The sequence below is a fragment of the Trachurus trachurus genome (genome assembly GCF_905171665.1).
Source record: "Trachurus trachurus genome assembly, chromosome: 6".
In the NCBI taxonomy this organism is placed as follows: domain Eukaryota; kingdom Metazoa; phylum Chordata; class Actinopteri; order Carangiformes; family Carangidae; genus Trachurus; species Trachurus trachurus.
In genome coordinates, this window is record NC_139897.1 from 16624635 (window position 1) to 16637037 (window position 12403).

A 12403-nucleotide genomic window follows, 5' to 3' on the forward strand; every position below is an offset into this window, starting at 1 on the left:
TCCCTGTATCTGAGGATCACAATAGAGGTCAAGACAAGTTTAGTAAATTATGTGATTTTGTGAAAATGCACATTATAAAAATGATGGAGAGACAATTTAAGAAAGAAAGAAAGAAAGAGTTACTGTGTGCATGTGCGTGTGTGTGTTTCCATTGCATGTTCAGCCCTGTGATATACTGTAGGAGGGGAGCTGATTGCGTAATTCTACGTTCCTCAAAATGGTGCTTGTCAGATGATAATCTGCCCACTCTGCAGATTACGACTCAGATTAACACACAGTGAATGATGGAAAGGTGTGGGAGATAACACCCACAATTTGTGAGTCAGTGTGCATTTGTGTGTGTCTGATCTGTGCATACATGTGAATGTGCATAGGTGTTATGCACTTGTAAATGCAAATGAGTATATATACGTATTTGTCTACAATTGTTTTGTGTGCACACTGGATTTTTGTATTTGTTTGTTTTCACACACTCTAGTTTGTCTTGCTGCCGTCTGTCTGTGGTGTGAGGGAACACACACACTCTCTCTCTCTCACACACACACACACTCACACACACCTCCTCCTATAGCCTGAGGGGTCTAGCATCTTATTATGAGTCCTTAGTGGGAGAGGGAGGAGAGAACAAGAGGCCGACTACACTTAAGTGGCAGCAGACAGCAGAGACAGAGAGATTTACTTCTCTTATTCCAGCACACAGAGATTTAAAGGAGCTCAGTATGTGATTAAGAGAAACTACTTCTATAATACTATAATGCTTGAATGCCTGCTGGCAAATGTAACGATTAAGATGTGTGTGTGTGAGTGCATGTGTGGTAACACTTCTAAAAGGCCGAAATAGTGAATTTGCACACAGCTGTATGTGGACGTGTTAGCTGCGGTTGTTTCCATTTGATGAATGCCAAATTTCTCTGCACTCGGTCTTTTTTCCAGTCTGCCCCCTGTCTGCTGCTTTGTCTCCCCATCCTCATTCTGTCGGCAACCACCCTGAGAGTGTGTGATTGTGTGTGTGTGTGTGTGTGTGTGCACACGCATGTCCATTCCCATTCTGTCAGGTTTATTTCTGTTATGTTTCTTAATTAGCTAATAAAGGTCATGGCATCTCTCAGTCAGGGTGGGAGGGGTGGGGGCGGCAGCGCATGCAAATGAGCCAGAAGGTCAGATGGATTAGTGACCGCCTCACACTGCCCAAATATGGACAGGACCGTGTTGCCATACAAATACCTGCGGCGATTAAAGTGCCGTCTTCTTACAAACTGACTGAGTATGAGCTCTGTTCTCCAGCTGTAGTTGTGGGGCTGACCTTGCCAGAAAAATAAGAAAAAGCATCAGTCATTGTTTTAAATGCTTGGTAAACATTGCAGTGAACAGGTACAGCAGATATACAACGTACGTACTGTACCTTGCAGCTCACATGCCATAGGCAACATGGGGATCTTTCCCCAAATTTAAAGGGTGCACCCTAAAAACAAAGTTTACACTCATCAGTCAAGAAAGAGCTTTAGGAGCAAGAGCTTTACTCTGTCTCGTGTGGCTCTAGAGTCTAAAAAGCAACTCCAAATACAGTATGTCACCAGGGTTGTCTCAGGTTGGACTGTCTTGGTTAACAAAATAGTTACTGTAGGAGTAGTTCAGTTTTCAAGTTTGCCAGAGCTGTTCTAATAACAGACATCATAAATGGCATTGTACGCATAGTTGAATCTGTGATTTCTGAAGCTGGACTTTATGTATTCATTTTTGTTCTCTTGCAAGTCCTGAAACTTTGAAGTGCATTACAAAACTAGCAAGCTGTTTCTCTTTTAACTATGACCTTGATCATTCCTGGTCATTAACGCTGTGCCTAAATGTCATACTAATCTGAAGAATAACTTGGTCATATGTGTTTTAGGCAGAAACTAAATTGCCTGTCTTGTATATTCTGAAGGGCTGGTTGTTCTTAGTGGTTCATTTGTTTTCTTTCACCATATGCATGTTTTATCATTTCATTCTGATACAGGAGATAAACATGTGCTTACTGCTTTCGTTTGAAAGTGTCTCTTTCACACAGTGAAGTGCTCTCCCGATGCTCTTGTCTTCATAACTCGCGGTGCATGAATGGTTGCGTAGATAAGATAAGGGAGGAGGCACAGATGCTCCAGTGCTCTCACAGTCTTTGCTGCACTGTTGCAGTGGATCTGTTACTACTCTTTAGGTCTATCACCTTTCGCAGCAGAGCTTGTCTCAGTGTCCTTTAGCCCTAAATCACCAGGCTGTCTCCATGTGTGAAAGCTCTCTCTCCCTCTCTGGGTCTATAACTCATCCTGTCTGTCTCGCCATTCTCTCTCTCTCTGTGTCTCTCTCTCTCTCTCCTTTCTCACAATCTCACTCACTCACTCTCTCACATAACTCAGTGGGTCTCTTTCCATCTCTCACCTACTCGCTCACTCCTCCCTCATAGCCATTCATGATTATATCTTTGTAACACTTCACCTCTCTTTCTCTGTTTCCCCTCTTCTTTCTCAGCTTCTGTCTCTCTTCCCTCCTCTAAACAATTTTCGAATCCACTTTGGACGCAGCTCCAGTGCTTTGAGTCATAGCAGTGCCTCCCCACCTCTTGTTGTGCATCTCCTCCAAATCCCACCATTCATCTATTTATCTCTGGTGGGAGGTTGTCTGGCTGCCTGCCTGACTTACAGCAGGCAGAGTGATGGACACGGGGTGAGACCCAGTGCATTACACTCCTCTGCAACAAAGCACAACAGAGACCAGACACTACAGTAAAACAGTGCACCGAATACAAAATGATGCACAGAGGAGGATGATAGACAAAACAGAAGTTGAGCGGAGAAGGAATGACAAACAGCGCATCACTCTGGGGGGGAGCATCTTCAGTCTTTGAGCTCATTATGTTCATGAGGAAAGATAAAACGCAGCCGCGTATCAGTGCAAGTGGAAACTCTAATATCAGAGATGTGAATTAATGCCAAACTTTCTCACACTTGATGAAAACAGATGTGAGTAAGTACACCTACTATCTGGAGTCGCAAGCTGTTTGGCCTGCAGCATTAAAAGTGCGACTAAGAGCCAGTGAAACTGTCAGTGCCATATCTTCAGCTGAGCAGACCTTCATAGGAGATGATAGAGAGAATGGGACTTTCTTTGTTTACATCCATTCCTCCACCACCATTTCCTCCTATTTCTCTATTTCACTCAGTATTAAGCCAGAGTTCAGCTGTTGTTTCCAACACAGAATTACAAACACTCCTCTATGAGTGTTTTACAGAAATCAAACCTGTGCAGTATTTTCCCCTCTGTCCTTGGCATTAGATGTCTCATCTCCCATCTCTTCTCTCATGTAATTTTCCTCCTTTTATCTTTGAATATGCTGGTTATATATCTCCCATGACCCCCACATCCTTAACCAAGAGTCAACCTTCCCTTAAAGCCCTCTATGACTTTGTCTCTCCTCTCTCTGTCCTGACTTTCCAAATGCAAACACGGCGCCTGTCTTCTAAACATCTCTGTTTGCCCCACGGTGCTGCAAGATTTAGAGACATTTTGAGAGCAGTTTAAAAAGGTCCGATCCATAATCACCAAAAGTGCCTCTGCCATCTACAGAATTACAATAACATGCATTTAAATAACTGAGCTCAATATCTGTATCTGCTGTATATCACTGCTAGTCATGACTCATACTGCAGGCAGCCGTCGAGCCGCAACACTTAGGTTCAGTTTCATGTTAACATCCTGCAGATTAAATGGTGGGGTGACCATTGTATCACTGCGGAGCATGTTGGCTTCTTGTTTTCCACGCAGACACAATGGAGTATAATTAGTCGATTGCTGTTTCACTCTCAGGCTTCGTCTCACTGCTAATAAATGCTAACAACAGAGAGTCAGGCCGTATGTCATTCACTGCATTAGCTACTGTACGGTTTTGTCAGGCAGACTGCGTGAGTACATTACATACATTAGCAGTGTTTCAGTGTATCAGTCCTCTGATTACAATAAATGCTCCTTCACATTGTAACGATGGGCTTTACAATAATGGGCCATAAATTAATACAGTGCTCAGCAGTAAATACTATTATGCTGTTAGTGTTTACAGTATACCCATTTATATATGGCTGAATTGGTGGATAATTACCATTCACAAAGGCAGTCACTCCAAGACAACAGCCACTTACTGTCCATTTGTCACCAAGCCGGGGTGGGTGGTGGAGGGTGGGGGGGTCAGAGGGGGGAGGGACTGCATTCTCATCAGGATATCAATGTCCACCCAAACCTCACTGATTTCAACGAGGGATCAATAAACGTATCACTAGCTGTGTCTTACCACTGTTAAAATACAGCAGCAGTGGGCTGGATCTCTTTGCTTTAATCTTACAGAAAAGGAGGTGTGAAAAGCTTATTAAGGTATAATTCACTGCTCTGTCTGTGTCATTTGGGCTTTGTGTTATCACTGAGATCATTCCCACACACATGGGGGTGTAGAAACCCTGTGAGTGAGTGGCAAGAACGCATGTGTGTGTGTGTCTGTACGAAAGGAGCATGCGTGTGTGTGTTAGGCGGTGCTTCCATATGAAATGTACACGAGGGTGAATCTCAGTGGTGTTAATGGCTTTTTAAATGTCAGGGAAAGTCAGGGAATGATAAAAGAGAGATCTGTTATCCACTGTCCTCATGATCACTGTGGTGCACGCTGCTGCTCTGTATGTGTGTGGGTGTGGGTGTGTGTGTGTGTGTGTAGGAGTAGGCCAACTTCCACCCATGCTGATGTCAGCATGATTTATGCACCAATCAGATTAGCTCTGAGAGAGAGAGAATGAGAGAAAGAGAGTGGGGATGGGACGTTTGGCTGCAGCTTTATTGTCATGTTTTTCACCTCTGATTTGGATGAATCCAAATGAGGATCTAACAGTGAATAAAAACCACCTCCATTGATGCATTTTTGTATTTGACCGACATGCACTATTACTGTATGTGTATATATGTACAGTGGTTTGTATTTACTCCATACAGAGAATACGCTACCTGCCAAACAACATACACACTGGTACATAACAGAGGAGAACAAGGTTAAATCAGCTTCTGCCTCACTTCATTTTGTATTTCCACATTAATAAGGAGCCCTGCATAATCACTGACTGACTGATCATATTGCGACTGGTCTGAGCCTCTCCATCATCCGAAGCTCTTTTAAAATAAATTGGCACAAACAGTTTCTTATAAGGGGACTTAGTGAGTTTTTTGGGGTGATATAAACCTAGTGCACAGCTGGACCAAGTATAGGCGTTAACCATCTCCTACACCAGCTGCATTTAAGTTTACAGCAATAATATACTGTATATAACATCACAAAGACCATAAATACAACCATAAAAGTGATGTTCTTTCTTTCAAACTGTCTCACATTGTTGCATCTAAAAATAAAAACTGGAAATATTAAACTGAAACGTCAATCACTCATTTTGTAAGTATAATTAATTTCATCTTCATCCAGCCATCCAAAAAAAAAAAAATTAAATAAAGCTTTTTGTATCGTCAGTGTTTCCATTAGCTTCCGGTTGCGCATGCACACCTACACACACACTCACACACAGTACACACAAGCAGGGAGACATCAGATATGAAAGCTGTGGCTTTCTGGCTGTGGCACAACAGATTTGATGCATCATTAGGGCCACCGTAGTTTCCTGTGGGACCTCAACTCTTTAAGCTCAGCTCTCTGTCGACTGCTGCTGCTGCTTCAACTCTGACTCAGCCCAGTCTGACTCCTGTCTCACTTTGGACGAGACAGAATCTCTCCTGTTTTCTCTCAGCTTCTCAAATCCTCCCTAAAATCCACACAATCCACTCTATAAAATAAACTGCACATGTGTGTGTCTGTGTGTCTGTGTGTGTGTGTGGTTTGTTCAGTGCCCTGGCCTGCTCTAACAGAGGGTTGAGTGATGTCACAGCAGACTGCATTTTAATAGAGAGGGAAGCAATTAGAGAGGGGACAGGGCGAGAGGTGGAGAGATGGAGGGGCTGTCTGTGTGACACACAGTACGCACAGTTCACACACAGACTCTCTCTCCTCACACACACACACACACACACACATACACGCACACTCATTACTAAGGATGAGTTAATTAATTGCACAGTGATTCACGGTACTTGTAATTAATCTCGTAGGTATGCGAGTGTGTTTTTGAGAGGTGACTCTTCTGCCTTCCATTTATAGCACACACACACACACACACACACACACACACACACACACACACACACACACACACACACACACAAAGCAGACTTTCTCATTGATGCTTCATAAAAAAAAACAGCCAATCTTCTTATAAATCAAGTTGTTATGGTGACAGGCAATATTGGCAGGTGTGGCTTAGGGTTAATCAGACTTTTACCCCATTTACTTAATCCTAAATTTGTTTATCGCTAATTAAATTTATTGCTGTTTAACATGATTTATTGCCTCTAATTTTTTACATCTGGTGCAAATTTTATGTTTTACTGTTTGCGTAACTCTTTCAGTACTGTAGGTGTCTCTCATTGTCCAAGAGGTTGAATCAAAGTGAGAATGAATATATTTCTATTAGACTTTAACAACACCATATGTGTGTGTGTGTAACCTTCAGTAGCCACAGGGGAGGTGTATCTCACCGAAAAGATAGTAAAATAGTGGGAACTCACATTATGCAGGTAAATAAATGACAGAGATGAAGCTATGAGGTCATTGCGTTTCTCCACTGCTGTGTATTTTGGCTCAGTGTTTTATACGGTTAAAAGGTTTTTCACCTAAACAGCCCCAATCAGGGAGAGAGACAGAGAGAAAATGTACCGCTGTAATGTTCAGTTACGTCATGTCCCGACAGGCATGAGCTTTTATTCCTCCTCAGCGCTCTTAGCACATTCCTTTCTTTTCTTTTTCTGGATTGGTCCAGTTGAAAAATTATGCGTATTAATCTTGGCCTCCTCTACCCATGATCCTTTGCATTTATCAGCGCGAGCAGGAGTGGTGGAGCAATCACATTTGGAAATTAAACAAATAAAAAAAGTTGAAGATAGCTGAGTGAGTGATGAGGCCGGCCAATTGGTAGCAGCATAAATCTCCGCCTGTCACCACCCCTCCTCTGCCTACACACATTTGGATATTGTTATGATTTTACCGTGTTTGCATATATGAGCCTAATTTATTAGAATCAAACACCATCAGGCTTATTTACAAGCAGGTTCTGGTCGGCTGCCAATAAGCCCATTAAGTGCATTGTTGGAGAGTGGTTATATGATCAAATACACAATAGTAATTGTGAGTGGAGAGAGGCCGGAGCGTTTCTCAATGAGGTGATTATCCATGTGCAGGTTATTGTGCTATTTCAGCATGACATGTAAAACTGCATCACACAGTCAATCACAGCTTGAGTCTGCTGTCAGCACAGTGATGTGTGAAAATGCCAATGAGGACACTAAAAGATGATGAGGGGAAAATAATCAAACAAGAAAGTGGTCCAAGAAAAAGTGAAAAACACTCATACAATACTTTTTTTTCTTCTATCGCCTATGTGTTGACAACAGCCAAGATCAGAGGTATTTGTGTTTTTAGTTACTCCCATGAACTCGGCTTTCTTCAGATTTGGCACAAACGTAAATGATGAGCTGATAGTGGTCCAAGGTCAAGGTCACTGTGACCTCACAGATCATGCCTTTGGTAACGCAACAATTCATTTGCAAATAATAATGAAATACACTTATTACATTTCTTCAAAGCCGTCACTACAACTGTTATACAGTAAGTCTGGACAGAGACGGTAATTCTAGTTTTTATAAAATACAAACTTCTGCTCTAAATAGGAGAGACAGGAGAAAACTGGTAATCAAATATCTGATCATTCATTAACTAAAATTCAATATTTTTTGACTATTTATGAGAGCGTCTTTCTTTTTACATCCGCCAAAGTTTAGTTTGAATTTAACATTTGAGAAGTTTGTCTTCCTTTGCTGAAACCGAACATTTTCAACCATGCCCAGACCACCATCTGGCTATTGGCCAGGAAAACTTGTTGTCTTCAAGAAATAATACAGACCACACACACACACACACACACACAGCAACTGACAAAAAAAAAGAGACACAGAGAGCAGGGGTCCGGGGCTAAGTAAGTGGTGCACCAGGTTATGCGTCATTTACCACAGCTCAATAACAACCTCTCTCTCCGCCCGACACACCTGGTCACACAAAACGACACTGGCTGTCCTCTAAGAACACACACACACACACACACACACACACACACACACACACACACACACACACACACACACACACACACACACACACACACACACACACACACACACACACACACACACACACACACACACACACACACACACACACACACACATATCTCCTTTCACCCCATGGTGGCCTAACCAGACACGTTACATCCCTATTCCACTATCTGCTTGTGACAGATGTATTTATGTAATGGTTTTGATAGGTATTGATTCTCACAGCAGAGCCAGTTAAGAAACAGAGAAAAATGAGATTTCAAAATCAACATGGCTCGCGGTAGTAGGGGCAGTGGGGGGCGGTGGGTTTTGGTAGAGATGATGCCTAACAAGACAACGAGAGACGTGGGGGGAAAAGGTGAGAGAGAAAATGAGGTGTGTGTTCAGAGCACTGAGGTCAGAACCTGGAGGGGAGGAAGCTCGAGTCAAAAGCACACACAAAATACACACTGGAGAGGTGGGACAGACTGAGAACATGCATGAACTCACATGTGTGTGTGTGTTTGGACTGGCATGATCACATGTGTGTATGTGTGTGTGTGTGTGTGTGTGTGTGTGTGTGTGTGTGTGTGTGTGTGTGTGTGTGTGTGTGTGTGTGACCTTGGCTTGGCCCGGTGGTAAAGTGGGGCGTCAAGAGAGTCAGTGTGTGAGCAGCCAAGCGTTCTCCCTCAGATTAGCAGGCTTTATTACTGCCACCAACCACTGGCCTGACAAATCCTCTTATTTCATTTTACCTTCCTTTACCTCTGCCTTGCTCTTTCTCTTTTTCTCACTCTTTTATTTCCCTAAACCTCCCTCCTCCGCTTTTCTCTCCCGACTCTGCCGTGGCTGTCCATGCTTCACCTCGCACTCCGCCTGGCTTGCTCTCGGTTTTCCCTCGCACTTTAACAGCCCTATTTTCTTTTTTCCTCTGTGTTTTCTCCTCATTGTCTCTCCATCTTGTGTACGGCTCCGCTCACACCTATACAGCTCGTTTTCTACCTTCCTCCACCCCACCTCTTGCTCCGCTCCTCCCTCTATCTCTCCCCTCCCTCCCTCTCTATAGTGTGATGAATCTGTGGACAGGGGCTAATAATTGTACTTCAGCCCAAGTGCCCATTTTTCTTTGTGTTTGAAAGCTGTGACAGGCAGGAGCTCCTTTTTTTTCTCTCTACCCCCCATCCCTCCACTCCTCCTCTCTCCCTCCCTCTCCCTCTCTTTTCTTTCTATCTTCACACAATGGGTGAGTAAAATAACTCAGGGTTTACAAGGTCATGCTGTCTAGCGGTGAGGACACGCTGGGGATTTGGGGCTGGAAGGATTTCCTCAAAGGTGCCGTGTTGAGACTTCAATAAAAACAGAGAAAGTTATAGATTGCACAAGCAGATCTACAGGGGGAAATAAGTGCATTTGATAGTGAACAGGCTCAGTGAATCACAGCTATCTGGATCCAAATGTTATCAATGCTGCTTCTAAGATTTTTTTTTTTTTAAATAAAAGAGCAAGCAAAAGACTGAAGTGGGGAGAAACAAATACTTTGTTGCATGTGCCAACAACTCCAGTATATTCATCATAGAAAACTATCATCATATGCAGAGAAAACCATTTAAAAAGCTTCACTTCCTGTCCTCCACACCTTATTCGCTGTGTGTTTCTGAGCAGCGTGTTGTTTTAATAGCGTGCCAAACAGTGAGGGATGTCTATTTTAGTGCTACTGGTTCGTTACAGACGTACATCCGGCACAGTGAGATGGGGCAACCTCACTGTTTACATCTTTACCTGACACACACCCACACACACACCATCATGCACACATACACATAAGCTATATTGGTCTTGTCATCCTGTAAGTGAATTAAATTTGATTTTTATGATAAAACATATAAAAAAAGAGATTTTATTTTGACAAGCAAGTTTTTTTTTTTATTAAAATGTACTAATTTAGAACAGATGCGTCTGGGGGAACGATCAGCTAATTTTTCGTCTGCTCACAGTTATTGAAAAATATATAATCTTAGGCTCTGTCCGAAAAGAAAAAGAAGAAAAAAGCGGTCTGCAAGCAGAGCACATGTGCAGTTATTGAAAGGAAATAATATTTTCATCGATTCTACAGTGGTACTTAATGAAAATTGATCAACAGTTTTAATCACAATGTCATCCTCAAAAAGAGGGAGATGGAACAAGAGCAGGGAAGAGGGAGGGGAACAGGAAGCAAGACTTTATTGCCTGCTGTAGTTAGATGGTAAATTTCCTCCTGGCAGATATTTATTGAGTTAGTTGAGTCTAGAGAGAGCTTTAACATTGATTGTGATCATTAAATATATCCGCTCGAAATGGCAACATGGCATTCCCTCAGTCAATGGAGCCAATAGGAGCAGAACAAAGGCATAATCAAATCAATCCTCTCATAATTATTCTTTGAGAGGTGAAATTAATCACAAGAAGAAATAAAAACAATAATGGAAAATGAAATGGTCAGTCGTAAACAATTACTGCCCAAATTGAAATAAACTCAGTGAAGGGAGAAAATCAACTATAAATCCAACTAATTAAAATAGCACTCTAATGTATCTTGGTTATTTGGTTTACACCGGCTTTCAGTTATTATATTGTCTTGTTCTGTTATTATAAGAGGGAGATAAAGAGACCGAGACCTGATGAGAGGCAGAAGAAGAAAGTGTGTGCGAGCGGGGCCCTAGACCGTTGGGTCAAAGGATCAAGGTCCTCCTCCTGTGAGAGCGGTGCTTCACTCTCCGCCCCGCTCGCTGAGAGGAAGTGTAGCTTATTGATTAGCTATCAGATTATTCCGATACAGCCTGATCAATAGGACTTTGTATGAAAGCCAGGCAGGACCCTCCCTCCTCACTCAGGCACACACACTCATGGATCTGCCACTGCAGTGTCCAGCCACACAGATGTCTGGTTGTTTGTTGTTCTCCTGGAGATTCTCCTTTGTGTCTTGAGTCCGCCCCTCCAATCGAAGACTTCCTCAAACGCTCCGTCTGTTTTCTACAGCTCCACTTTTACAGAGTCGTCATCGATGGGCTCAGAATTCACCTATGTGTGGATTTTGGTGTATGGATCCTGGTTGAAATGGTACTGACGACGTGTGCAGTGGGCAGGCAACAGTTTGACTTTGAGGAAAGATCTCTTCAAATTAAAACTAGTTTGTGCAGCCTCCGTTATTATCATCAGTTTTCACTATGGTCACAAACAGTTGTCCAGACATAGAGTATCATTACTTGAAGTGTATGTTGCAAGAATATAAACTCTGACTATTTTAACAGATTATCTGCTGCAGAATCACTTTGAATGAAATGATATTTCAATAGAAGTGGAGTGTGACACAGTGCAGGTGTCACATCAAAGTTTGGAGAAAAGATAAGGAAGGAAATTTGCAGCAGAGGAGACAGAGCAGGAGACAGAGCAGGATGTCCCCTGTCTGCAGGGTGGGTGGGTTCGATCCTTGGCTCCTCCTGTCCAAATGTTGAAGTGTCCTTGGACAAGGGCGCTGAACCAGGAGTTCCTCCCAAACCAGCGCCTTGCATGGCACCGTTGCTGCCATCGGTGTGTGAGTGTGTGTTGGGGAACAGGAGAATGAGCGAGATAGACAGAGGGAAAGTGAACAGGTGACATGTTAAACACTTACTAGGAAATGCATCTGTTCAAAGCTGAAGCAGAGAGACACTAGAGCTACAGACTCGTGTCAAGGCTCAGGAGCCTGAGGACTTAAAACACACACGTGGTGAAAATATGCATTCTCACTGATTAACCAGCAGACTAATAGTCATTTGCGGACAGATCTTAGTCATCATTTTTATTACTGGTGTATTAATCCAGAGGAAAGAGACATTCTGCAGTTTTATAAAAGAAACAAATTCTTGCTTTCTCACTTGATTCCTTGCTGTGTAAATGTGAGACACTGACTTCTCTTGCCGTGTGTGTGTGTGTGTGTGTGTGTGTGTGTGTGTGTGTGTGTGTGTGTGTGTGTGTGTGTGTGTGTGTGTGTGTGTGTGTGTGTGTGTGTGTGTGTGTGTGTGTGTGTGTGTGTGTGTGTGTGTGTGTGTGTGTGTGTGTGTGTCGCTGTTCCAGGTATGTCCTGTGCTGTGAAAGGACAGCGATAAGACACCTGTGCTCTGGGTACAGTACA

At 42.9% G+C, this 12403-nt stretch overlaps 1 protein-coding gene across 2 annotated transcripts in view; it reads left to right on the forward strand.

Annotated features, from left to right (window-relative positions):
* The window catches only part of LOC310988049 (transcription factor Maf-like), a 42777-nt gene that overhangs the window by 28803 nt on the left and 1571 nt on the right, over positions 1-12403 (forward strand). The window lies entirely within an intron of this gene.